The sequence below is a fragment of the Dendrobates tinctorius genome, unplaced genomic scaffold, assembly GCF_039654945.1.
Source record: "Dendrobates tinctorius isolate UK_male_01 unplaced genomic scaffold, ASM3965494v1 ptg000155l, whole genome shotgun sequence".
In the NCBI taxonomy this organism is placed as follows: domain Eukaryota; kingdom Metazoa; phylum Chordata; class Amphibia; order Anura; family Dendrobatidae; genus Dendrobates; species Dendrobates tinctorius.
In genome coordinates this window covers 13,655,220-13,681,742 of record NW_027361822.1, presented here as the reverse complement: position 1 = coordinate 13,681,742, position 26,523 = coordinate 13,655,220, and the positions used below count along the sequence as shown (strand labels likewise).

Sequence of the window (26,523 nt, the reverse complement as noted above, 5' to 3'; positions counted from 1 at the left end):
CACGATCAGACAATTGCTTAAACTCCATCAGAAAAAAAAAAAAAAAAAAATATTCCTCCTACGGCCTCAGATAAAAAGAGGAAAAAATATACACAAAAAAAAAAATTCTGACACCTTTTTTTTTCCTTTTGTTTTTTTTAAACAATTCCTTACTGCTTTTGAGTACCCTAGAATCTGCGGTATGGCTGGTGATTCTGTTATGATTGAGTCACCGAGGAGGAAAAAAACAAAACACAAGCTCAGCCCAGAAAAACAGAGAGGTTGGAAACTAGCAGATTGCAGACCCCTAATCCTATCACACAACTAGCAATAGCCGTGGAGTGTTCCTACGGTGATCCTAGACACCTAAAGAGAGAAAAGGGAAAAACTGACTGCCCCAGAGCAGACCCCAAAGCAATAGGCAGCCCTCAACATATAATGACGGTGAAGCAAGATGAAAACACTAACACAGATAGAAAGATAGGTTGAGCAAACGATGGCGCCCAAGCTAACTAAAAGGGACAGGATAGAAAAGCTGCTGTCTGCAATCCGAGAAAACCCTGCTAAAAAATATTACCAACACAACTGATAAGCAAAAAGGACCCTGAAGTCACTAGACTTCAAACCCTATATCAGCACTCAGAATATTCTGGAAGCAGAGCAAAAGAGAACACTGATCAAGGAAAAAGAATCCAGCACACCCCCGGCCAGGGATGGCTGAACTCCAAAAAACAAGGTAAACAAAACCAAAACTAATAAGTTCAATAGCAGAGCAAAAACTTATCTTTGGGAAGCAGGAATCAGACTGGTCTCCAAGAATCCAGCAGAGAAATCACCAGCGACTCAGAAGGGCGTTGGCTGCCTTATATCCAGTCAGAAGTTCCCGTTACCCAGTCACCATCCACCTGATCAGGTGTTTGGTAATCAGCCTCACTACCTTCCTTCACCAGAAGAGGGAGATCCTCGGACACAAAAGATGAATGAACAGATGAGCTCACAACACCTGGCACTATGTGTCAGGGGAGGTCACGGACCGCCCCCCGACACATTAACCCCCGACACACTGCGATCAAACATGATCGCAGTGTACCGGCGGCATAGGAGAGAAGCGCGCAGGGAGGGGGCTCCCTCCGTGTTTCCCTGAGACCCACGGAGCAGCGCGATGTGTTGCGCTGCTCCGGAGGCCTCCTTCCCTGCAGGTCCCCGGATCCAATATGGCGGGGACCTTCAGGGGCCTGCAGGGAGCCGGCTTCCTCATGCCTGCAAAGCGCAGGCATGAGGAAGCCTCCAGCGATCTGTAATGTGACAGATCAGCGATCTGTCACATGACAGTGATGCCCCTCCTGGGACAATGTAATAAAGCTTAAAAAAAATTAAAAATAACTTATAAAAAAAAAAGCTAAGGAAATTAAAAAAAAATATTCCCTAATAAATTCATTTTTTGAAAATAAAAAAAACAAAACAATAAAAGTACACATATTTGGTATCGCTGCGTCCGTAACGACCCACCCTATAAAACTGTCCCACTAGTTAACCCCTTTATTGAACCCCTTAAAAAATAAAAATAAAAAACGAAGCAAAAAATAATTCTTTATCATCATACCGCCGAACAAAAAGTGCAATAAGGCGCGATCAAAAAGACGGATATAAATAACCATGGTACAGCTGAAAATATCATCTTGTCCCGCAAAAAACGAGCTGCCATACAGCGTCATCAGCGAAAAAATAAAAAAAGTTATAGCTCGCAGAATAAAGCGATGCAAAAATTATTATTTTTTATATAATTGTTTTCATTGCATAAAAGCGCCAAAACATAAAAAAGACATAAATGAGGTATCGCTGTAATCGTACTGACCCGAAGAATAAAATCGCTTTATCAATTTTTCCGCACACGGAACGGTGTAAACGCACCCCCCCAAAAGAAATTCATGATACGCTCGTTTTTGTTCATTCTGCGACCCAAAAATCGGAATAAAAAGCAATCAAAAACTGTCACGTGCCCGAAAGTGGTACCAATAAAAACGTCAACTTGTCCCGCAAAAAATAAGACCTCACATGACTCGGTGGGTCAAAATATAAAAAAATTATAGCTCTCAAAATGTGGTGATGCATAAACTATTTTTACAATAAAAAGCGTCTTTTAGCATGTGACAGCTGCCAAACATAAAAACCCACCATAAATAGTAAATCAAACCCCCCGTTATCACCCCCTTAGTTAGGGAAAAATATTATAATAAAAAAAATGTATTTATTTCCATTTTCCCATTAGGGCTAGGGTTATGGGTGTGTTGGGGTTAGGCTTGGAGTTAGGATTGGGGGGTTTCCACTGTTTTGGCACATCAGGTGCTCTCCAAACGCAACATGGTGTCCGATCTCAATTCCAGCCAAAAACATCAAATGGCGCTGCTTCCCTTCCGAGCTCTGCCATGTGCCCAAATAGTGGTTTACCCCCACATATGGGGTATCAGCGTACTCAGGACAAATTGCACAATAACTTTTGGGGTCCTGTTACTCTTGGGAAAATAAAAATTGGGGGTAAAAAGATCATTTTTTTGGAAAAAATGCTTTTTTTAATTGTACGGCTGTACGTTATAAACTTCTATGAAGCCCTTGGGGGTTCAAAGTGCTCACCACATATCTAGATAAGTTCCTTGGGGGGTCTAGTTTCCAAAATGGGGTCACTTGTGGGGGGTTTCCACTGTTTAGGCACATCAGGAGCTCTCTAAACGTCACATGGCATCCGATCTGAATTCCAGCCAATTTTGCAGTGAAATAGTCAAACGGTGCTCCTTCCCTTCTGAGCTCTGCCATGTACCCAAACAGTAGTTCCCCCCCCCACATATCAGGTATCGGCGTACTCAGGACAAATTGCACAATAACTTTTTCAGTCCAATTTCTCCTGTTACCCTTGGTAAAATAAAAAAATTGAACCTGAAGTAATTTTTTTGTGAAAAAAAGTTAAATGTTCATTTTTTTTAAACATTCAAAAAATTTCTGTGAAGCACCTGAAGGATTAATAAACTTCTTGAATGTGGTTTTGAGCACCTTGAGGGGTGCAGTTTTTAGAATGGTGTCACTTTTGGGTATTTTCTATCATATAGACCCCTCAAAGTGACTTCAAATGTGATGTGGTCCGTAAAAATAAAATGGTGTTGTAAAAATGAGAAATCGCTGGTCAACTTTTAACCCTTATAACTTCCTAACAAAAAAAATGTTGTTTCCAAAATTGTGCTGATGTAAAGTAGACATGTGGGAAATGTTATTTATTAACTATTTTTTGTGCCATATCTCTCTGATTTAAGGGCATAAAAATTCAAAGTTTGAAAATTGCGAAATTTTCAAAATTTTCGCCAAATATCCGTTTTTTTCACAAATAAACGCAAGTTATATGAATTAAATTTTACCACTAACATGAAGTACAATATGTCACGAGAAAACAATGTCAGAATCACCGGGATCCATGGAAGCGTTCCAGAGTTATTACCTCATAAAAGGACAGTGGTCAGAATTGTAAAAATTGGCCTGGTCATGAATGTGCAAACCACCCTTGGGAGTAAAGGGGTTAAGGTTTTTCTATGGTATGAATACCTGTATTAAAATGATAATCAGTTTGAAAATTGCTAATTTTTTTAACATTTTTCTCAAATGTCTGATATTTTTGTAAATAAACACAAAACATATCTATCTAGATTTATCATTATGATAAAACGTAATGTGGCACAAAAAAAACAATCTCAAAATCACTGCGATTTGTTGAAGTGTTCAAGAGATATTAACACATAAAGTAACAATGGTCAGATTTTCAAACTTTGGCCCTGTCACTAAGGGGCTAAAGGTTCAGTCTGACCATTAGTTTGAAGATGGAATGCCGAAGAAAAGGATAAATGCATCTGCAGACGAGAAAAAAATGCCCTTTAGATTTTAGATACAAATTGGGTCCTCAATCTGACACCACATCAGCAGGAACACCGTGAAGCATCACGATCTCAGTGACAAACACCTAAGCCAGGGTCTTAGCATTAAGAAGAGCAGGAAAAGCAATGAAGTGCGCCATTTTACCCCCTTTCTGACATTGGGAGTAAATGTACGCCGATGTCGAACTCCCTCACTTTGATGTGGGCTCCAGTGGTGAGCCCACATTTTTCCCGGCACTTATCAGCTGTTTTGAACAGCTGACATGTGCCCGGAACAGCCTCTGGTGGAATCGTGATCCACCTGCGGCTATTAACCCGTTAAATGCCACTAACCTTCCTAGGTATATCTGTTCATTTTGTTGAAGGCATTGTGCATTAGAAATAGTTTAAAGATTATTTGATTCCCAATTTACTGATGGTCTTTTTCTTTTATATGGGGTTACATTCATTTAGTTTCATTTGTTTAAATGCAATGGGACCTACTCGCTCCCTTACTACTGTTTGGATTTTTTCCTCATACGCAATAAGAGTAAAATTACATGCTATTTCTATCTTATTATGATATGCTAGGCATGTATACCTATTACTACTTAGGCTAACCACTAGGGTATTACAGCAATACATTGGATTCAGGGCGTTAAAATTGATAAAGCACTTGGCACTTTCTATTTGCACTGATAACCTAATTATCTTAGTTACCATTCTGAGCTATATTGTTTCCAGTCATACTTATTTTTCAATCATGCTTATTATCTGGTGATGCCTTTAAGAATTGTATAGGTCCTATTTCTGATATACTTATTTCCATTATTAATTGTGATCTATTTATGGTCTGGACTCCTAGGTGAGGCACTGCTGTTTTAGCATTCATGCATTTAGTTTTAAATTACTAATAAAAGTTATTTTTTTAAATAGATCTCTTCGTTTCCCCATGTCTATTTTTTCACTAGGGTTTGTGGATAAGTTATGGTTAATTGTAGAAAAGCCCCAGAGAGACTTTGAACGCACATAGACAAAACAGGAAGACACAAAAGTCGACTACATCCCAATGCACCCTTGGACTCCAAAAACATTGAGAAAGTTGGCCCAAGGTTGTTTTACTACATGGATAACCAACCAGAGCCGAGCTATGGTGTGCCCCTAAAACTTTGAGGCGCAGATGAAATGGTACAATTTCCCTGAAGAGCAAGCAGGAGCGCCCCTCTGATCCTTCAATACTACTCCCTCCAGCTCAGAACACACGGTGGAGACAACCACTCCCTTCTTGAAAAATTGGAACAGAGTCTTCCAAACTACCACCATATGGAAGCTCTGAGATAAAGCATCAGCTTGGACTTTCTTAATTTCAGGACGGTAAGTGACAATAAACTTAAACCTGGTAAAAACTAGAGACCATCTAGCTTGTCTATTATTAAGATGTTTAGCGGATTTGAGGTTTAACAGATTTTTTGATTAGTAAAGACAGTGACAGGGTGGACTGCCCCCTGCCTCCAAAAAATGATGCCACTCCTCAAAAGCCAACTTGATGTCCAAAAGTTCTCTATCGCCTATGTCATAGTTCCTTTTGGCCGACGACAATTTTTTTGAGAAAAAGGCACAGTGACGCTGCTTAGCAGTGGACGATCCTTGAGACAACACAGACCTAACCGCTAGCTCAGATGTATCAACCTCAGCAATGTTTGGTAAACATCGGGTTAAAAAAGTGCAAGAGCAGTGGAAAAGCATTTCTTCAAAGAAGATAATGCCTGATGAGCGCAGTCAGACCACTTTGAGAAGTCTGTGATGGGTTTGACCATCGACGAGAAGTTTTTAATAAACGTCTGATAATAATTATCAAACCCCAAAAAGCATTGAAATGCTTTTAGATTTTCTGGCACATCGCATTTCCGAACAAGAAGGAGCTTATCAGGATCCATACGGAAACCTGCAACAAACACTAGAAAACCCAGGAACTGCACCTCTTGTATGGCAAATACATATTTTTCTAAGTTGGCGTAGTTTATTATCCTACAGAACCTGTAACACTACTTGCCTGACGTGTACTTGAGGTGACTTGAGATCAGGTGAGTATATCAAAATATTGTCATGTTACACCATGACAAACCTATCCACAGGGTGATGAAAAATGTTGTTAACAAAATGTTGGAAAATGGCTGGGACATTAGTCAATCCAAAGGTCATGACAAGTTTTTCATAATTCCCTTCACGTGTGTTAAAGGCAGTCTTCCACTCATCCCACTCCTTGATGCTAATCAGATTATAGGCTCCCGAGGTCCAAGATAGAGAAACATTTTGACCCAAAAATCTGACAATCTGATTAAAAAAAGTCGGGAATGAGTGGGAAGGGATACGGGTCTCGGATAGTAATCCAGATAAATTTACGAAAATTTAAACAAGGATCGCAGGCCCCCCATCTTCTTAACAGAGAAGAACCACACTGCTACGAGCAAAGAGGAGGGTCTAAAATGTACTTTAGGAAGACTCTCATAGATGTAATCTTTCATGGCCTGACTTTCAGGGTCAAACAAATTGTATAATCTGGTTTTGGGTAATTTTGCTCCAAGAAACAAGTTTACAGTGCAATCATATAAACGGTGAGGACGTAGTTCCTGGCACCCCTTTTCTACGAACACATCCACAAAATCAGCCAGAAAAGAGTGTATGGTTTTCGTAGAAGCAGTAGAAATGATGGTACACAAGCAATTACTTTTGCAGAAATCACTCCACTTAATTTATCTGTCCAGGGAAATCCTAACAGAATAGGAGTAGGGAGACCTTCTAAGACTAACAAGAAAGGAGCTTCCTGTGAAGAGCCCCTATGTGCAGGTTCACATTATGCACAGCGTAAAATTTCCCTGACCGAGAGGTGCAGTGTTAATAGCAAATATGGGGATGGACTTCACCAGCATACCACAGGAGAGACCATGGTCCCTGGCGAACCGAGTATCCACCATATTAGCTCCTGCCCCACTATCCAAGTGGATAGATATCTTCTCAGTTTTTGTACCGTGGTAGGTCAACTCACTCAACTTTTTAAAGACGTAGACACAGGAACAGTTTCTATTTAAAGACCGCCTAGTTTATTGCAATCCTCATAAAGCACATCACCAGAAATACAAATAAAGTCTTTGTCCGGCAGAAGGTAAAGCAAAAAGTGACAAGTCCATGCAGTAGTGCTGGTTAGCCCACCTGGCTTAGATTCCAGCTTTCATGTCCTTTAGCGGGAGATCTGCAATCTCCATAAGTCCAGCGCTCCTTAATACAAAAGCACATCTCTAGAGCTTGCACCTCCAGACTCACCCACACTCAAATGCTCTAGAAAACTGGGTATTTATCCTCTGGACTCCTCCCACTCTACAGATGTTCAATCATCCTAGCACTAAACATGGCTGATTAACACTAGAACTACGGATGGATTCATTTTGACTCCTCGCAATTTTTAAGTTTCTTCTGTGTTTACATTTTTCCGAATTCTGGCTTGAGACTTGGTGACTTTTACTCATTTAGGATGCAAAAAAAGATTTTGTGACAATAAATAATTTTTGAACAAAAAGAGTACCTATTTTGCAAAATGTACCTTTAATTACCCAAGGGAGTGACTCCCTACTATAAATATAGTAGGGACTGGGAGTCAAAATGACTCCCTTTGGTAATGAAAGGTAAATTTTGAAAAAAAGGTACTCTATTTTTTTTTGCTAGTCTTTGTCGTTAAATGTTATTCTTTCTTTTAGTTTTCATTTACTTGTATGTTTAGAATAAATGTTGGCTTAGACTTATAATAATTAGCATTTTTGCAAATATACTTGACATACACATCCATCAGTGAACTCTTGAGTGGACTACATCATTTCTGTAGAATACATCCTGCAGTTATGCTAATATGGCTAGAAGAAGTGCGCTAAAGCCTGACGATATTCTTGCTGTCTTGCATTCTATACCATTCTATAAAATTAAAGTTACAACAACACCAGGAGCAAGAAACTCTAAAAATAAACGAAAACAAGCCAGAAGTCAAAATGACTCCATGCGGTAGTTCTAGGGGGGGTGGCCAGTCCGGTAGTCCTAGTGTTAACCCCTCTGATCACTTAGGTTGGGTTCACATTGAGCTAATGGCAATGTGCTGACGGCATCCGTTATATAGCGGCACTAACGCTATGTAACGGATGCGTTAGCGCAGCCATAGACCGCCATTATGTAGCGCATGGCTAACGCATTCCATAATCCGCATGCGTTAGCGATGTGCCCGTCATTCTGCGACGGACCCTCGGACGCGGTCTGCAGCGTTCGGGTGTCCGTCACCACAAGCGCAGATAAGGAAGCTGCGCTAGCGTGATCGCTAAAGGCAATCACAATATGACAGTAGCGTTAATGCAGTCCATCAACGCTATGTGTTGAACGGACTGCATTAATGCAATGTGAACCTAACCTTAGTGCACTGGATGATTTTTTCCAAGTTTATATTACTGGAGCTAACAACCTCAATGCTACATATCTCCCCTATAGTACCTTGAAAGTGAAGTTGTCACAGTACATATAACCACTTCTGGAGGTAAAAAAAAAACTGAGATACACATGCGGAGGAGATATATACAGCCAGGTTGCTATCTTCCATTCAACCTGGGGTAAGAAGTTTTTTGACGACTTTCTGGTGCCTTGGTAAAGAACAGATCTCAATAAAATGACCTTTTTGACCACAAAATAAAACACAACATCGTTTGACGGCGAATAGCTGGAGGCTCATACCGAGGGAAGGCCCCTTAACTGCATCGGTTTTTCAGAGCACATTGGAAGGACTTTGGTTTTAGGGAGTACTAAAGGGAATTGAATCACAACAGGTCTATCCCTGAGGCGCCTATCTACACGTATGGCCATGGCAGCCTCCAACAACTCAGGAATTTCGCAAAGCATCCTTTAATCTTTCAGACAGGAACTGACTCCTAAGAGCAGGATTGTTCCACCAGGTGTCAGTAGGTCACCTACTCAACTTTGAACAAAATTCCTCTGTTGGTTTGTCTTCCTGCTGGAGCTTATATAGCTTAGACTCAGCAAGAGAGACACAGTCCGGATCATGATGCACGAAGCCTAGAGCCTCAAAAAAACATCAACTGACCAGAGAAACAGTGAGTCGTACCAGGATTGAGGATCTCCCTGAAGTAGTGAAGTAAAAATCTCAACTACTTACTCCTCACTCCCAAATGAACATGGACAAAGCCTAAAATAAAGCTTGTAGACTTCACGGAAAGAAATTCACAGTTTAAGTGATAAGAAAATGTCCCCAATATTAAAATCATAGAAAATCATAGAATGGTAGAGTTGGAAGGGACCTCCTGGGCCATCTGGTCCAACCCCCTGCTCAAAGCAGGATTCACTAAATCATCCCAGACAGATGTCTGTCCAGCCTCTGTTTGAAGACTTCTATTGAAGGAGAACTCACCACCTCCCATGGCAGCCTGTTCCACTTTTTGATCACTCTGTCAAAAAGTTGTTTCTAATATCTAATCTGTGTCTCCTCCCATTCAGTTTCATCCCATTGCTTCTAGTCTTTCCTTGTGCAAATGAGAATAGAGATGATCCTTCTACAATGTGACAGCCCTTGAGATATTTGTAGATAGCTATTATGTCTCCTCTCATTCTTCTCTTTTGCAAGCTAAACATTCCCAAATCATGCAACCTTTCCTCATAAGACAGGGTTTGCAGACAGGTCACCATTCTGGTAGCTCTTTTCTGAACTTGCTCCAGTTTGTTGATGTCTTTTTTAAAATGTGGCGCCCAAAACTGGACACAGTATTCCAGATGAGGGCAATAATGACTTCACGTGATCTAGACTGTATGCTTCTGTTAATACATCCTAGAATTGCATTTGCCTTTTTTGCTGCTGCATCACACTGTTGACTCATATTCAGTCTGTGATCTATTAGTATACCAGTCTTTTTCACATGTACTGTTGCTTAGTCCTATTCCTCCCATTCTGTATATGCTTTTTTCATTTTTATTGTCCAGATGTAGTACTTTGCATTTTTCCGTTAAAAACCATTTTGTTAGTTGCTGCCCACTGCTCCAGTTTATTTATATCTTTTTGAATCCTCTCTCCCTCTTCTCTAGTATTAGCTATCCCTCCTAGCAAATTTAAGCAGTTTACCCTGAATTCCTTCATCTAAGGCTGGTTTCACATTAGCGCTTTTTAAGCGCACGCACGGCCGGGGGTAGCTCCGCCCCCGAGCCGGCTCTCTGCCCGGCGTGCCCGCCCCTTGCTTGTAGCGCCGCCTCCTAGCGCACAGCGGCGCCTGCGATCGGCGCACCCTATCTTTAGCATAGGGTGCGCAGATCGTGCGCAGGCCGTGCGCTAGTTGCGCTTTGACCTGCGCTGCGCACTTTTGACAGTGCGCCGTGCGCGCCAAAATCAAACTTTTCGGAATTTTACCAAATGCTTCAAGAGCAGTGTGAGGAGCAGGAACTGGAGGCCCCAGGAGGTGTTGCTACTCCTCAAGTCTACAGTCAACTTTTAGTCCTCTACCTCTTGCATAATGACATGAATAATGCTCGCTATTTGTGGAAAAGAATCCCGCCTGCTGGCAGATCTTCAAGTCCAGAGATTGGTTGGATCTGGGAGGTAGGAAAAAGGATCTGGCAGAGAGATTTCCCAGGAATCTATTGTTCAATAGTTGCCCATCAGTGGTCAGAAAACATACAGCCCATCATCGAGGCTGTAAGAGATGCTACATGACGGCGCGCATTTGGCCTGGTAGCACAAGCTTATGCATCAATTTCTGCTGACGATTTGGCAGCCTTTGTTGGACTTTCTGTAGAAGACGCTGTTAAAGGTGTCGTAGAGCAGGGTTGGCAGGCTGATTCCACCACATGTATGGTGATGCCCAAGAAACCCGATTCTGCTCCCCTGTCTCTTATCCCCAACAAGCAGCAGCTGGCTAGACTGACTGCTACACTGACTACGTGGCTTTCCTGGAGAACTAGCTCTGCCTCCCAAGCCTTACATCAAGAAGGCACAGAAACGAGAGCAGTAGGCAGTTTGGGAAGGATTCTCCCAACTTCATTGCCTCCTCTTACACTTTGCAATCGCTGTTCTCTTACCGGTCACCCAAGTCTGGGTTTGGACAGAGTTAATGAGAATGGGAGCAGGCACCAATAAACTGACCTGAAATTTGACTTTGGTGGGCATCAACCACTTTTCTGCCAGAAAGGTCTTAATCCTATGCACCATATTATATGATAGGTTGTTCTGGCATTAAAGTGGTTTGAGCTTTTTAAAAAAAAAAGTTTAGTAATAGTTATTGAATTTGTTTCTTTCTGATGTGAATCAATAGGTTAAATTACCTGTTTAGCTTACGACTGGACTTCTGAGCCTGCATCACAAGACTTATTATTGCTGTTTTTGTGACTTTTTCTAGTCTTGCTAGTAGTGGAACACGTTGGCATCTTCTTTCCTTCTAGTAATTTCAGACATGCTTCCTATTCTTCCCTCTTTTCAGAATTGTTAACAATTGTGCTTTGAGAATTTCATTATTTCAAGATTTCCCATCCATCCTGGACATTTTTGACCTTAAGGATATCCAGGCATTGGATCCCTCCAATTATCTTTCTGAATCCCTTAAAATCTGCCTTTCTGAAATCCAACCTTGACGTCTGAGTCTTCACAGGTCTTCCTCCTCTAGTTATCCAAAATTCTAAAATAGCATGGCCGCTACCTCCTAGGGTCCCAGCCACTGTTACCTCCTCAAACATTTTCTCACTGTTTATAAGGATTAGATGTAAGGTAGCAGTTCCCCTTGTTTTCTCCCCTACACTTTTGGAAGATAAAGTTGTCAGCAAGAGAGGATAAGAATTAACCCCTTTACCCCAAGGGTGGTTTGCACGTTAATGACCGGGCCAATTTTTACAATTCTGACTACTGTCCCTTTATGAGGTAATAACTCTGGAACGCTTCCATGGATCCTGGTGACACTGTTTTCTCGTGACATATTGTACTTCATGTTAGTGGTAAAATTTCATTGATATCACTTGTGTTTATTTGTGAAAAAAACAAAAATTTTGAAAATTTCACAATTTTCCAACTTTGAAATTTTATGCCCTTAAATCACAGATATATGGCACACAAAAAACTGTAACGGGGTCTTCTGTGCTGTAATACCTCTTACATTACCACCCCGTGTTTCAGGAGGTCCACTTTGCTTTTCCTCACTTCTGAATGAAGGATGCTGGTTCGAAAGGCTTTGTAACATGGGAACATATAAAAGATGACAGCTCTCCACATATTTCCAGTGTGACAACATTTTACTCATCGGTCTCAGAATATATATATATATATATATATATATATATATATATATATATATACAGTGCCTACAAGTAGTATTCAACCCCCTGCAAATTTAGCAGGTTTGATAAGATGCAAATAAGTTAGAGCCTTCAAACTTCACACAAGAGCAGGATTTATTAACAGATGCATAAGTCTTACAAACCAAAAAGTTATGTTGCTCAGTTAAATTTTAATAAATTTTAAACATACAAGTGTGGGTCAATTATTATTCAACCCCTAGGTTTAATATTTTGTGGAATAACCCTTGTTTGCAATTACAGCTAATAATCGTCTTTTATAAGACCTGATCAGGCCGGCACAGGTCTCTGGAGTTATCTTGGCCCACTCCTCCATGCAGATCTTCTCCAAGTTATCTAGGTTCTTTGGGTGTCTCATGTGGACTTTAATCTTGAGCTCCTTCCACAAGTTTTCAATTGGGTTAAGGTCAGGAGACTGACTAGGCCACTCCAACACCTTGATTTTTTGCCTCTTGAACCAGGCCTTGGTTTTCTAGGCTGTGTGCTTTGGGTCGTTGTCTTGTTGGAAGATGAAATGACGACCCATCTTAAGATCCTTGATGGAGGAGCGGAGGTTCTTGGCCAAAATCTCCAGGTAGGCCGTGCTATCCATCTTCCCATGGATGCGGACCAGATGGCCAGGCCCCTTGGCTGAGAAACAGCCCCACAGCATGATGCTGCCACCACCATGCTTGACTGTAGGGATGGTATTCTTGGGGTCGTATGCAGTGCCATCCAGTCTCCAAACGTCACGTGTGTGGTTGGCACCAAAGATCTCGATCTTGGTCTCATCAGACCAGAGAACCTTGAACCAGTCTGTCTCAGAGTCCTCCAAGTGATCATGAGCAAACTGTAGACGAGCCTTGACATGACGCTTTGAAAGTAAAGGTACCTTACGGGCTCGTCTGGAACGGAGACCATTGCGGTGGAGTACGTTACTTATGGTATTGACTGAAACCAATGTCCCCACTGCCATGAGATCTTCCCGGAGCTCCTTCCTTGTTGTCCTTGGGTTAGCCTTGACTCTTCGGACAAGCCTGGCCTCGGCACGGGAGGAAACTTTCAAAGGCTGTCCAGGCCGTGGAAGGCTAACAGTAGTTCCATAAGCCTTCCACTTCCGGATGATGCTCCCAACAGTGGAGACAGGTAGGCCCAACTCCTTGGAAAGGGTTTTGTACCCCTTGCCAGCCTTGTGACCCTCCACGATCTTGTCTCTGATGGCCTTGGAATGCTCCTTTGTCTTTCCCATGTTGACCATGTATGAGTGCTGTTCACAAGTTTGGGGAGGGTCTTAAATAGTCAGAAAAGGCTGGAAAAAGAGATAATTAATCCAAACATGTGAAGCTCATTGTTCTTTGTGCCTGAAATACTTCTTAATACTTTAGGGGAACCAAACAGAATTCTGGTGGTTTGAGGGGTTGAATAATAAATGACCCTCTGAATAAACTTTTCACAATTTAAAAAAAAATTAAACAAAGAAATAACATTCTTTTTTGCTGCAGTGCATTTCACACTTCCAGGCTGATCTACAGTCCAAATGTCACAATGCCAAGTTAATTCCGAATGTGTAAACCTGCTAAATCTGCAGGGGGTTGAATACTACTTGTAGGCACTGTATATATATATATATATATATATATATATATATATATATATATATATATATATATATATATATATATATATATATATATATATATATATATATTCAAATTTTTTTTGTTAGGATGTTAAAAGGGTTAAAAGTTGAATAGTGATTTCTCATTTTTACAACATCACTTTTTTTTTTAGGGACCACATTACATTTGATGTAACTTTGAGGGGTCTATATGACAGAAAATATCCAAAAGTGACACCATTCTAAAAACTGCACCCCTCAAGGTGCTCAAAACCACATTCAAGAAGTTTATTAACCCTTCAGGTGCTTCACAGGAATTTTTTGAATGTTAAAAAAAAAAATGAACATTTAACTTTTTTTCACAAAAGTATTACTTCAGGTCCAATTTTTTTTATTTTACCAAGGGTAACAGGAGAAATTGGACTGCAAAAGTTATTGTGCAATTTGTCCTGAGCACGCTGATACCTGATATGTGGGGGTAATCACTGTTTCGGCGCATGGCAGAGCTCAGATGGGAAGGAGCGCAGTTTGGCTTTTTCAACGCAAAATTGGTTGGAATTGAGATCGGACACCATATCGCATTTGGAGAGCCCATGGTGTGCCTAAGCAGTGGAAACCCCCCACAAGTGACACCATTTTGAAAACTAGACCCCCCAAGGAACTTATCTAGATGTGTGGTGAGAACTTTGAACCCCCAAGGGCTTCACATAAGTTTATAACGTACAGCCGTAAAATTTAAAAAATCATTTTTTTTCCACAAAAATGATCTTTTCACCCCCAATTTTCATTTTTCCAAGGGAAACAGGACCCCAAAAGCTATTGTGCAATTTGTCCTGAGTACACTGATACCCCATATGTGGGGGTAAACCACTGTTTGGGCGCATGGCAGAGCTCGGAAGGGAAGGATCGACGTTTGACTTTTTCAACGCAAAACTGGCTGAAATTGAGATTGGGCGCCATGTCGCATTTGGAGAACCCCTGATGTGCTTGAACAGTGGAAACACCCCCACAAGTAACCCCATTTTGGAAATTAGACCCCCCCCAAGGAACTTAACTAGATGTGTGGTGTGCACTGAACCCACAAGTGCTTCACAGAAGTTTACAACGCCCACGCGTGAAAATAGAAAAATCATATTCTTTCCACAAACATGATCTTTTAGTCCCCAATTTTTTTATTTTCCCAAGGGTAACAGGAGAAATTGGACCCCAAAAGTTGTTGTCCAATTTGTCCTGAGAACGCCGATACCCCATATGTGGGAGAAAACTACTGTATGGGCACAAGTCGGGGCTCGGAATAGAAGGAATGCAGACTTTGATGGAATGGTCTGTGGGTGTCATGTCGCATTTGGAGAGCCCCTGATGTTCCTAAACTGTGGAAACTCATCACAAGTGACCCCATTTTGGAAACTAGACCCCCCAAGGAACTTATCTAGATGTGTGGTGAGCACTTTGAACCCCCAAGTGCTTCACAGAAGTTTATAACGTAGAGCCATAAAAAGAAAAAAATCATTTTTTTTCCACAAAAATATTTTTGCCCTCAATTTTTTATTTTCCCAAGGGTAACAGGAGAAATTTAACCCCAAAAGTTTTTGTCCAATTTGACCCGAGTACGCTAATACCCCCCAATTCTAACTCCAACCCTAACACACCCCTACCCTAGCCCTAACCCTAGCACACCCCTAACGCTAGCCCTAACCCTAATCCTAACCCTAACACACCCCTAACCCTAATTCCAACTCTAACCCTAACCCTAGCCGTAACCCTAACACACCCCTAACCCTAATCCCAACCCTAACCCTAGCCCTAACCCTAACGGGAAAATGGAAATAGATACATTTTTTTAATTGTATTATTTTTCTATTCTTTTTCCCTAACTAAGGGGGTGATAAAAGGGGGTTTGATTTACTATTTATAGCGGGATTTTATGTTTGGCAGCTGTCACGCTAAAAGACGTTTTTTATTGTAAAAATAGTTTTTGCATCACCACATTTTGAGAGCTATAATTTTTCCATATTTTGACCCACAGAGTCATGTGAGGTCTTATTTTTTGCAGGACGAACTAATGTTTTTATTGGTACCATTTTTGGGCACGTGACTTTTTTGATCGCTTTTTATTCCGATTTTTGGGAGACAGAATGAACAAAACACAGAAATTCATGAATTTCTTTTGGGGGGGGGCGTTTACACAGTTCCGCATGTGGTAAAATTGATAAAGCGTTTTTATTCTTCAGGACAGTACGATTACCGTGATACCTCATTTACATTTTTTTTATGTTTTGGCGCTTTTATACAATGAAAACAATTTTATATAAAAAATAATTTTTGCATTGCTTTATTCTGCGAGCTATAACTTATTTTTTCGCTGATGACGGCTCATTTTTTGCGGGACAAGATGACTTTTTCAGAGGTACCATGTTTATTTGTATCCATCTTTTTGATTGCGCGTTATTGCACTCTTTGTTCGGCGGTATGATGATATAGCTTTGTTTTTTGCTTTTTTTTTTTTTTTAAGGCATTCACTAAAGTAGTTAACTAGTGGGACAGTTTTATAGGGCAGGTCGTTACAGATGCGGCGATACTAAATATGTGTATTTTTATTTTTTTAATTTGCAAAAAATGAATTAGGGAATTTTTTAAAAATTTTTTTTATTTATTTAGGATCTTTTAAAAATTATTTTTACACGATTTTTTTTTTCACTTTATTATATTGTCCCGGGGGGGGGGGGGGGGGGGACATTATTATAAAGTTTCAGATCGCTGATCTGACACTTTGCAGTGCACTGTATCAGATCAGTGATCTGACAGGCACTGAAGAGACTTTCTCAGTGCCTGCTCTCAGTAGGCACTGAGGAAGCCACCTCCCTGCAGGACCCTGAAGGCCCCCGTGGCCATATTGGATCCGGAGGCCTGCAGGGAGGAGGCCCTCGGAACAGCGCGATCACCTGCGTGATTCTTCCCTATGCCCCCCGGTACACTGTGATCATGTTTGATCGCAGTGTGCCAGGGGTTTATGTGTCAGGGAGGTCCATGAGCCGGGTGTCAGCTGTGATAATCAGCTGACATCTGGCCGCGATCAGCGGCGCTCCCCCCGAGAGCGCCGCTGATCGCATATGACGTACTATCCCGTCCTTGGGAATTAAGTCCCAGGGCACATGGATGGGATAGTACGTCATGTGACAGAAAGGGGTTAATTAACAAAATTTCACTCACTAATTCAATTGGAGTAATTTTAAAATTTAACTTTTAATGATTATTCCTAAGATTAAAACTTATTCGCCGTCTTAACAATTTTCTAATATCAAACAATCGAACCACTGACAGAGTGATTACGGTTGCGAGTGTGGAAATGGGAGATTATCAATATCCGGAGTTTACAACTGTCTTATTTGGGACACTAATCAATGTCCACAAATTGTTTCATCACACTCAATCCGCCAGTGGAGCTTTCCTAATTGCAGGTGTGGACCCGGAAATATTATCAATATTCATAGGCTGCAGCTGTAATATATGGGATATTATTCAAAATCTATGAGCTTTTAATCTGTTAGCATAGAAAAAATTCAAAAAAACTCATACCACAAGATATGGTGTTCCCAAAACCCTGTCTGATGACAAATGCACATATAGCAGGAAGCAACAGGCCTCCACTGTTGTGAATTTGCTTTCTGGCCTCCCTCTGGTTATTACTGAAGGTAGTGAAACTGGTCAAATTGACAGAGTGGTTGCGAGTTCTCTTTCTGGGCTCCCTCTGGTGGTTACTGGAGGTAATGGAGCTGATCTGATTAACAGAGGCTTGCCACCTGATAATGAGGACGACGATTGGAGATCTGGGGTTTCAGATTGGGATTTAAGACAGCCGACTCCCTCTAACCCTGCTGGTGATTTTCTTCCTGCCTCCTGAGGTCTATGTTCCAGCTCAGTCCCTGCATGTTCAGCTAAGTGTTCATTTGCTATTCTGCTTACATTTGATCTGGTTTTGTCTATTTCAGTTTTGTGTGGGTCAGCCAGCTCCGGCTGGGGCTGTGCTGAATCACCGTCCATATGTTACTGCTTGTGCCAGTTTGTTTTTGTCCCTTACGTGTTGGACTTTTTGCAGGGTTTTTTGCGTGATTGCAGACAGTGTCTTTCCTTTCCTGTCTAGTCAGTGTGGGCCCCATAATAATAATAATATAATCTTTATTTAGCGCCAGCATATTCCGCAGCGCTTTACAGTTGAACAGTTTCAAACACAACAGTCATAAGTAATAACGTTAACAATACAATAATTAAAGCGAAATAAGACGACCCTGCTCGTGGGAGCTTACAATTTACAATGAGGTGGGGGCGATACAAAGCACAGGTTTGCATTTACAATTATGTATTTACAATGATGGTCCAGCCATCTTCAGGGGGTGGGGGATAGATGGAGAAAGTGAATGGGCTACACACACACACACAAGCATAAAATGACTGATTACTGAATGTGATAGGCCGCTCTGAACAAATGTGTTTTGAGCGAGCGCCTAAAACTATGCAAATTGTGGATGGTCCTAATATCTTGGGGTAGAGCGTTCCAGAGGATTGGCGCAGCACGGGAGAAGTCTTGGAGTTGGGAGTGGGAGGTACGGATTAGGGCAGAGGTTAGTCGAAAGTCATTTGCAGAGCGCAGTGGTCGGTTAGGCCGATAGACAGAAATGAGGGAGGAGATGTAAGGGGGTGCCGCACTGTGGATAGCTTTGTGGGTGAGAACAAGTACTTTGAATTGTATCCTGTAATGAATGGGCAGCCAGTGTAACGACTGGCGAAGAGCGGACGCGTCCGAGAAACGATTAGCCAGATGGACAACCCTGGCTGCTGCATTAAGGATGGACTGGAGAGGGGAGAGTCGAGTAAGTGGGAGGCCAATTAATAGAGCGTTACAGTAGTCCAGGCGGGAGTGGATCAGGGCGACAGTGAGGGTTTTTGTTGTTTCCATGGTGAGAAAAGGGCGGATTCTAGAGATGTTCTTTAGGTGTAAGCGGCACGAGTGGGCAAGAGATTGTATATGGGAGGTGAAGGAGAGATCGGAGTCAAACATAACGCCCAGACAGTGCGCCTGCTGTCGGGGTGTTATTATGGTGCCACCCACGGAGAGGGAAATGTCAGATTTAGGGAGGTTAGTAGATGGCGGGAGCAGAAGAAGATCATTTACTTAGTCTATTTTCCTGCCTGCGTTTGTGTTTTCATCTTGTCTCACCAACAATATATGTTTGGGGGCTATCTATTCCTTTGGGGTCTGCTCTAGGGCAGTTTAGATCTCCCTTTTCTGGCTTTAGGCTTAGTTAGCTCTCCGGCTGTGCCGAGGCGTCTAGGATCATCGTAGGCACACTCCACGGCTACTGCTAGTTGTGTGGATAAGATCAGGGGTCTGCAATCCGCTTAGTTACCAACCTCTCTGGTTTTCTGTGGCTTAGCTTGGGCCTGATCTCCTCCTCGGTGACCCAATCATGACAGAATCACCAGCCTAACCGCAGACTCTAGGGTACTCAAAAGAAGGAAAGAATTGTTAAAAAAAAAAAGTGTCAGAATTTTTTTATATATATTTTCCTCTTTTTCTTTACTGGAGACTAACCAATTGTCCGATCGTGTTGACCAGCTCGCTGCTGAAGTGCGGGGAATTTCTGCCTATCTCGCTCAATCATCTGCTGTTGAACCAAAAATTCCTACTCCTGATGTGTTTTCTGGGGATCGGTCTAAATTTTTGAATTTTAAGAATAATTGTAAACTATTTATTGCCTTGAAACCTAACTCATCAGGGAGCTCTGTGCAGCAGCCTGCTGCGTGGCGATCCCCAGGATTGGGCCTTTTCTTTGACACCCGGAGATCCTATTCTGACCAATGTGGACGCATTTTTTCAAGCCTTGGGGTTGTTGTATGATGAACCTAATGCTATTGATTAAACTGAGAAAACCTTATTGGCATTGAACCAGGGTCAGGATTCTGCAGCGCTATATTGTCAAAAATTCCAAAAGTGGGCGGTCCTTACTCAATAGAATGACGATACCCTAGCAGCTCTCTTTCGGAAGGGTTTGGCAGAAACCGTAAAAGATGCTATGGTAGGATTTCCTGTTCCCTCTGGTCTTGACGATTCTAAGTCATTAGCCATTCAAGTTGATCGGCGTTTACGTGAACGTAAAACTACACGAGAGGCGTTGCCGCCTTTTGAATGAACGTCTGAACCCATGCAATGTGATAGGGTTTTGTCTAGGGCGCATTGTCAGGAGTTTTTAAGGCGTAATAAGCTGTGTTTTTTCTGTGGGGACGCCTCTCATACTATTTCTGTCTGCCCTAAACGAGAAAAACGTTTTGCTCACACATTTGCTGTGGGCAGTGTACAGCCTAAGTTCCTTTTGACAATTACCCTGATCTGCGCCTTGTCTACATTTTCCGCTAAGGCTTTTGTAGATTCAGGAGCTGCTTTGAATCTGATGGATTTAGACTTTGCTAATATAAACCCCAGTTTTGGACCCAGGTGATAATGCGGGTCGCCCCGGACCACCAAGAAAATTGTAAATTTGTGGTGTTGCACAATTTGCATGAGACTATTGTTCTGGGTTTTCACTGGTTGCAGACTCATAATCCTGTTTTGGATTGGAAATCTGTGTCTGTGGTGAGTTGGGGTTGTCAGTGTGTTCTTAGTGACACTCCTGTTTTCTCCACCTCTCCCCAGTCTCATGATATTCCTGACTATTTGGCTGATTTTTCTGATGTATTTAGTGAGAGTAAGTCTGCATCTTTGCCTCCTCATAGGAGTTATGACTGTGCAATGGAGTTAATGCCCGGGTGTAAATTTCCCAAGGGTCGGCTTTTCAACTTATCGGTACCCGAACATGATGCTATGCGATCTTATATCAAGGAGTCGTTGAAGAAGGGTAATATTAGACCATCCTCTTCACCTTTAGGTGCTGGGTTTTTTTTGTGGCCAAGAAAGATGGTTCATTAAGGCCATGTATTGACTATCGTTCCCTTAACAAAATCACTGTTAAATATCAGTACCCGTTACCCCTGATTTATTTTCCAGAGTTAAAAGTGCCTGTTGGTTTACCAAGCTTTACCTCAGGGGGGCGTATAATCTTATTCGCATCAAGCACGGGGATGAATGGAAGACAGCGTTTAATACTCCAGAGGGACATTTTGAGTACCTGGTGATGCCTTTTGGGCTCACTAATGCCCCTTCTGTCTTCCAATCTTTTATGAACGATATTTTCCGGGACTTTGTGGATAAGTTTTTGATCATTTATCTAGATGATATTTTGATCTTTTCCAGTGACTGGGATTCTCATGTGGAACATGTCTGGACTGTGTTCCGGATTTTGAGGGAAAATTCTCTGTATGCTAAAGGGATCTAAGTGCCTCTTTGGTGTACAGAGGATTTCATTTTTGGGATTCATTTTGTCCCCATCTGCTATTAAAATGGACCCGGCCAAGATACAGGCCATACTATATGATTGGGTTCAGCCCACTTCTTTGAAGGCTCTCCAGAAGTTTTTGGGTTTTGCTAATTTCTACCGTAAATTTATAAGTATTTTTTCTGGTATTGTCAAACCACTGACTGATCTGACCAAAAAGGGCGCTGATGTGGTGAATTGGTCTCCAGAGGCAGTCTCGGCATTTCAGGAGCTTAAGCAGAGATTCCCTTCTGCTCCGGTTCTACGGCAACCTGATGTCTCACTCCCATTTCAGGTGGAGGTAGATGCTTCTGAGATTGGTGCAGGAGCCGTTTTGTCCCAAAAAGATCCGGTGACTTCTAAAATGAATCCCTGTGCCTTCTTTTCTCGAAAATTCTCCCCATCTGAACGTAACTATGACGTGGGGAATCAGGAATTGTTGGCCATGAAATGGGCATTTGAAGAGTAGAGACATTGGTTGGAGGGAGCTAGACATCAAGTTGTGGTCCTCACCGACCACAAGAATTTGATTTATTTTGAATCAGCCAAACGCTTGAATCCTAGACAGGCTAGGTGGGCCTTGTTTTTCACGCGTTTTAATTTTGTGGTCTCTTTTCTTCCGGGCACTAAGAATGTTAAGGCGGATGCCCTTTCTAGGAGTTTCTTTGCGGATTCTCTTATTGTGACCGAGCCTACTACCATTCTAACCGAGGGTGTAGTTCTTTCCGCCATCTCACCCGATTTGAGACGTGCCCTGGAGGATTTTCTGGAGGACAATCCTGAACGTTGCCCTATGGGAAAATTGTATGTCCCTGACCAGTGGAGGAAGAGAGAAATGTCTGAAATTCATTCATTGCTCCGCGTTGGCTAGTCATCCAGGTATTTTGGGTACCAGAGATTTGATGAGTCAGTCTTTTTGGTGGCCTGCCTTATCTCGTGATGTCAGGAATTTTGTACAGTCCTGTGGGACTTGTTCTCTGTCCAAGCCCTGTTCTCGTTCTAGTGGTTTGTTGATGCCCCTGCCGGTGCCCAGGAGGCCATGGACCCATATCTCAATGGATTTCATTTCCGATCTTCCTGTCTCTCAGAGAATGACTTATCTGGGTGATTTGTGATAGATTTTCTAAGATGATCCATGTTGTACCACTCCCCAATTGACCAAGCCAACAGAAAGAGGCCCGGCTACATCCTGCAAAAACTGATATAAGTGCAAAAACTTAATGCATACAATGAGTACATTGAATGAGGTATTGGTTAATATTTTGGCCAAAATAGATTAAGCCCGCAAGCCGCGTCAAGGCTCCTCATGTTTGCGAGTCCTAACACTAATATCAAAACAGCTAACATAGAAAAAATTAAAAAAAACTCATACCACCCGATATGGCCTTCCCAAAACCCTGTCTGTTGGCTTGGTCTATTGGGTGTCTGTCCCTGTGTGTTGCATACTAAAGTGCTGGAGCAGCCTGCCTGATAATACTGTGGGCGTCATTAATAGGTTGCAAGCCAGACACTTTGTATCACACTTGCCTGTGTGACTTGCATCCTATGCAAGCCATATCTATGTGCATTTTTTCTACTAGGCAGCCAAACCCTCCATGGTCTGGTAGGTGTGGGGTGGTTGTTTTTATCAGTAGTTTGCACCTGTGCTGCCCCTTGCCTTTATTAGTGGAGGCCTGCTGCATCCTGCTAGTGCATTTGTCATCAGACAGTACCATGGGCCCCCAAATATGGCTCCCTCACTCATCACTGTTTTCAACTGTGTCGGCACTGGTACTGGGGCTCCACGACTTACAAGCCCCGTAGCATGCCATGTCCCTGAGGGCTTGTGGACCTCTGCACCTGCCAACTTGCGACGAGTGGTGATGTCAGCCCTGATATTTGTGTCATAACTGAGCACCACCAAATATTAAGTGGTGGGTGAAATACTTTTAGGACACACACCCTTAAATCAAAGGGATTTATAAAAAGAAAATAATCAGCACACCGATTAAAAAAGAGAAAAGTGGAGGACTCTTTATTAGCCCACTTGGTAACATTTCAATTCCATAGCAGAGAAACGTTCTGTTATGGATCTGAAACGTTGCAACATGGGCTAATAAAGAGTCCTCCACTTTCCACAATTAATCGGAGTGCTTCTTATTTTCATACACACACACACACGCAAATGCAGAGAGGCCATTTCAGCGTGTGCACACGAGACAGCGCAGGGAAACAGGACTTCAACAGTTTTAAAGGGCCCACGGCCACTTTCCAGCTCAGTGCCACCTGCCCACCAGACAAATACCCGCCTCGGCAGATTGCCAATCCGGGCCTGTACATAGACACATATACATTCACACACACACACACTACCACTCACACAAACATTATATAGGTGAAACTGCGACTGCGGTATGTACGTTATATAGGTTATACCACTGTGTAATATACTGCGACCGCTGTGTATAGCCCGTACAGGCCTGCCACAGTGTGTGTGTGTGTGTGTGTGTGTGTGTGTGTGTGTGTCTCTATAATAAATAAATATATTATATATTATATATATACACACATACACACACACACACACACACAGTGCCTTGCGAAAGTATTTGGCTCCCTCGAACTTTTCAACCTTTTCCCACATATCATGTGTGGCGTGGCTAAGGGTTGTATAATCGATGGGAGATATGTGTCTCATAGATGGCTTGTCTCCATAATGTAAGGCATAACAGATATTGCTGTATTATTATTGTTTTGCAAGGACCTGTGGTGAGGTCACAGTCAGGTGACCAGTCAGCTGTTGGGTTCATGGGTGCGGCTACACCCTTATAATGTGGCCTGCTCCTGAACCAGGCATCTGTATGTGAGGAGGGACAAGCCTCGTGTGTGTGCTGGGGCTCCAAGACATAGCCGGAAGGAATGGACATTTATGTTTTTTTTCTCTTGAACTGAAGGCTGTTTCTTTTGGTGATCTGCTGCTTTGGTTTATGAAGCAATAAACCCTATGAACTTTACATGGAACGTGCCTCCTGATTGTCTCCCGCTGCACCTGAGCGAGTGAAGTCCCTACAACTGGTGCTAGACGTGTGGGCAGCGTTCCCAGCAGAGCCGTGAGACTGTTACTGCAGGTCCCGGGTCAAGTTTGCAACAAGCCAGCAAGCATTGCCTGGAAAAATGGAGGACCTGCTGAAACACCTGGTCCAGGCACAGTCACAACAACAGGAGACCAACAGGCTGTTGTTACAACAGATCCAGCAGAGCCAGCAGGAGCAACGGCAGCAGATGCAGCTTCTGGCAACCACCATCCAGGAGGGCAGGACGAGTGCCCCAACCCCAGGTCTGGCTGATGACACCCACGTCAGGAAGGCGGTAAGACGCACATTGGGTGGCTGAGAGGGAAAAACTTCAGCCAGAGCAGTGGGCAGTGGTACTGGCCCCATACCTGACGGGGGGAGCCCAAGAAGGCGCACTATGATTTGACTTTGCAAGATGCCAAGGAACATCCAAAACTAAAAGCCGAGATTCTCGCACATTTGGGGGTGACAATGACTGTCAGGGCACAGAGAGTTCACCGCTGGGCTTATCACCGGGACAAACCGCCTACTCCCAAATGTTCAATAATAATCTAATTCACCGCACACTCAGAGGGGTTTATGCAAACAAGTGCTCATTTTATTATATACAAAACATGTGGGAGCCAAACCGCCAGTTTTCTTGTGAACCCTCATCCAATTACACCGTTTTTTTTATGTACTACCCAAGATACATAAGTCTTTACAAAATCCACCAGGCAGACCGATTGTTGCATCTACGGATTCGGTTCTATCTCCACTATCAATTTTTCTTGAGAGAATATTCACACCTCTAGTCAAACAGACAAGGTCTTTCCTCTTAGACACGGGACATTTTTTGAAAATCATTCAAAAATTGGGCAAAGTACCCCCGGGTAGTATCCTTACCACCCTTGATGTCAATAGCCTATACACCTCGATCACCCATGATAAAGGAATTGAAGCCGCAAGATTTCTACTTAATTCCTCAGACTTGTCCACAGATTCCATACAGTTTTGTATAGACCTACTTAAACTAGTATTACATGAAAACTACTTCTTATATGAGGACACCTACTATATACAGAGGTGCGGGACTGCAATGGGCGCGAACATAGCACCGGCCTATGCTAACGCTTATATGAACCATTTTGAGATTAATCATGTTTTTTGCAATACCCTTTTTTTTACAATATGCTACCGAATATCACCGTTATATCGATGATATCTTCTTCGTCTGGACAGGAACGGCATCATCATTGCAGGATTTCTATCTATATCTCAATTCCATTTATCCAGAGCTACAATTCACGCTACATTTCAGTATGGAATCAGTTCCTTTTTTAGATACAAGAGTTTTACAGGATAGCGAGGGTACTCTATCAACGGACCTATACTGTAAACCTACTGATAGCAACAGTCTGTTGCATTACTCGAGTTGTCACCCAAGGGCCACTAAGAACAGTCTACCACATTCACAGTTCAACAGAGTAGCACGTATTGTAACGGATCGGGACGTCCGCAATGAGAGACTAGATACAATGGCTAAGAAATTTAAGGACAGACGGTATCCATCGAAGTTGCTTGAGGTTGAAAAACAACGGGTACTAACTCCTCCATCCCCTCCACCCACAACATTCTCTAGAGAAAGGATTCCATTTGTTCACACCTTTCATCCGCTGATGCCTAAAGTATACTCTATTATCAAGAAACACTGGCCTCTCCTTTTTAAGGCTTACCCGGACATCAGTTCCTTTGAGGCCCCGGTATTAATTTGTACAAAACGTCCCACTAATGTTCGTGACAAGGTGGTAAGGGCTGACATAGGCAGTAAAGTTTCTACTACTACCCAGAGGTTACTCGCCCCTCGTCGCTGTGGCACATTTCCCTGCCTTAACTGTCCAGCCTGTTCGAATGTGATCAGGTCAGACAATATCACACATCCAAGGACAGGCAAGTCTTTCCCGATACGGGGCTACTATACGTGTAATTCGAACTTTGTGGTTTACTTGGTGAAATGCCCATGTGGCCTCCTCTATGTAGGGGAAACAACTCAACATGTGAAGGACCGTATTGCCAGCCACAAGTCAACGATAAGATGTCAAAAAAACTGGTTACCCCTGCCTGAACACTTCACTAAATACCGACATTCAGTTGCACAGTTGAAATATAAGGTGATTGAGCATGTACCTCGTCCACGGAGGGGTGGTGATCATGTTAAATTATTAAGAGAGAGGGAAACATAC

The 26,523-nt window shown here is 42.5% G+C and overlaps 1 protein-coding gene and 1 pseudogene across 1 annotated transcript in view; one reads left to right on the top strand and one right to left on the bottom strand.

The window, feature by feature from the left end:
* The window catches only part of LOC141051017 (uncharacterized), a 104,183-nt gene that overhangs the window by 16,238 nt on the left and 61,422 nt on the right, over positions 1 to 26,523 (bottom strand).
* Positions 10,282 to 11,340, top strand: LOC141051116 (COP9 signalosome complex subunit 8-like; annotated as a pseudogene).